This window comes from Triticum aestivum, unplaced genomic scaffold (genome assembly GCF_018294505.1).
Source record: "Triticum aestivum cultivar Chinese Spring unplaced genomic scaffold, IWGSC CS RefSeq v2.1 scaffold307412, whole genome shotgun sequence".
Taxonomy (NCBI): Eukaryota; Viridiplantae; Streptophyta; class Magnoliopsida; order Poales; family Poaceae; genus Triticum; species Triticum aestivum.
The window spans coordinates 1-2,702 of NW_025244903.1; the positions used below are offsets into that span (position 1 = coordinate 1).

Genomic DNA, 2,702 nt, shown 5'->3' on the forward strand with positions numbered 1-2,702 from the left:
TAGTAGTAGATGGTAGAACATGCGGTGCAGGATAGATATCCCAGGCATTGACCCATCCGTTCAATCGAATCGACGGACCCCAAGCAAAAAGGTGAGTGCTCCAAGACTGAAGCCAGCACCACAGGCCAAGCCCTCGTCCCTGCGCCTCTTCTTGTGTTGCTCTATAATCTTCTCCGGTGCTTTTATGCTCCCAAAGAGGAAGGAGAGTGAATGTTAGGATGTATTGCGCAATGAATGAATCAATCAGATGACAATCTTGCATGTCTAGTGCCTTACCGAAACTCTGGGCCAAAGCAGTCGAGGTCAGCATTAGCCGGTGCCTACATGCAGTTGAGTTTGAATCGTTAAAAATGGGAGCAGCTAATGCAGGCTGCTGAAACTAAAATGACATTGATAATTTCATCTAAAAACATCTATTGAGTCTGTCTAGGTCAACAGAGAGATTCTGGACTGGATGCCACATGATGATTTCCAAAAACAAGTACTTCATCCTGTTTGGATGAGTGGTGTTCATTGGTACAGTTTGGTATTTCCAGTTCAAAACCTGAAGCTAAATATAGAAGGTTTAACCAACTTTGGCATCTATCTATCTATCCGAAATCTCAAAATCAAGACTCTAGAAGAACATTTAGAAATTCCAGCAATTGAGACTATATTGCTAATTTAATCACAATAACTATATTGCTAAGAACATGAGGAGACTCTAAGCCATCTGGCTGGTGTCTCTGGTAACAGAAAGAAGATGGATTGCACACGTTGATTCCGATTGCTAATATCAAATTTTAACCCAACAACTTAAGCAGGGCCTATCCATAACTATCCCCGCCTCCATCACTACAAGAAATATGCAACAAACTCCACAGTTATGCCATTAAACAAAACTAGAACTAAAAGCAAAGCAAAAAGGAAATGAACAAACATTCAGGAATAGTTGACCAGTCCTTGGATTGAATATAAAGATTGCACTCTTTCGCAAAAAAGAAGAAACGAATAAAGATTGCACCATTGATTGGTCACGATAGACATTTGCGTCATCCACAAACCATATGATTTGCTCAGCCTTCTCACTCATTTTTCCTGGCTCTGCCAGTGGCAACAGTGGGCTAACCTCAGGATTGGTGCTCTTCTTTCCCAAAGCATTCTCCAATGCAGCCCAAAAGGTTTGCACAAGAAGAACTCTTTGCACAGAAAGGCCAATCGACATTGCAAAGGGAACAGGCTTCTCCGCTTCACTTGGAGCTGGCAGGGGCTTATTAGGTACTCCCTCTGTGTGAAAATGCAAGACGTTTTGACAGTTTAAATTGAACTGCCAAAACGTCTTGCTTTTAGAAACAGAGGCAGTAGGATTCTTGCTCCCCCACTACTGGTAAATGTGAGCTGACTAGAAGAATTAACAAGTCACAGATATGAGGCCTTCACAAAATTTCACGGCCAAAGCAATCAGACAGAACATAGAGCAAAATGCATACGAATCATTACTCGAAGGTTGAGACCATGAGAACACCACAACAGATTAACAACACGGCTGAATATAGATCTCTGATAACAACAGATAAGAGTGGCGATAGAATGCCCTTACATCCCACATGCAACCACCGAAATTAGATCCCACAGAACCTGGATCCCCATTGTACATACAGTAGTGATCTTACATAACACACAAGCCAGGAATTACAGAGTACACCGGCTAGTTAAAACATGCATGATATATAGAGTACTAGTAGATAGTAGAACTTGCGGGTGCAGTAGTAGATAGTAGAACATGCGGTGCAGGATAGATATTCCAGTCATTCACCATTGAGCCATCTCCCTTCAACCGAGCCTATGGACCCCAAGCAAAAAGGTGAGTGCTCCAAGACTGAAGCCAGCACCACAGGCCAAGGCCTCGTCCCTGCGCCTCTTCCTGTGTTTCTCTACAATCTTGTCCAGTGCCCGGCTTCCAAAGAGGAATGAGAATGAATGTTAGGACGTGTTGCGCAATGAAGGAATCAATCAGACGACAATCTTGCATGTTTTTAGTGCCTTACCGAAACTCTGGGCCGAAGCCGAAGCGGTCGAAGTCAGCATCAGCAGGTGCCTACATGCAGTAGAGTTTGAATCGTTAAAACTGGGGCCGCTGAATGCAAAATGACATGGATAATTTCATTGGTAAAGTTTGGTATTTTCAGTTCAAAACACCAAGCTAAATATACAAGGTTTAACACCAACTTAAAGTTTGGCAGCAACTATCATCAGTCTGTCCGAAATCTCAACATCGTCAGGACTCTCGAACAACATTCAGAAATTCCAGCAATTGAAACTACATTGCTAATTCAATAATCAATGAAAATAGCTAAGAACATCGGGCAGTGGTGTCTCTGGTAACAGAAAGATGATGGATTGCACACGTTGATTCCGATTGCTAATATCATCAAAATTTATTTATTTAACCCAACAACCTAAGCAGCAGGGCCTCCATCACTAGTAGAAGAACATGCAACAGACTCACGTCGACGGATGGATCCGACTAATCGCGCATCGCAACATGTCTTTATCAATCGATTCGATTGCATCAATCAAAGACTCGGAAGGGGGCGAGAAAATCGAGATGGGGAACGAACCGGAGCACGAGAAGAGACGCGAACCCGCTGGACAGCGGCGGGGATCTTCTGCTTCAGCTTGGCGGCCATGGTGCGCAGCGCCATAGCCATACCCTCCACCAA

General features: G+C 43.6%; 1 long non-coding RNA gene across 1 annotated transcript; it reads right to left on the reverse strand.

The window, feature by feature from the left end:
- Positions 1–1,511: 1,511 nt before the first annotated feature.
- On the reverse strand, positions 1,512–2,702 carry LOC123177063 (uncharacterized; the record flags this gene model as incomplete). Its single annotated transcript, XR_006488755.1, is given in 3 exon segments — positions 1,512–1,936; positions 2,028–2,077; positions 2,601–2,702. It is a non-coding gene; the product is annotated as an uncharacterized lncRNA (long non-coding RNA).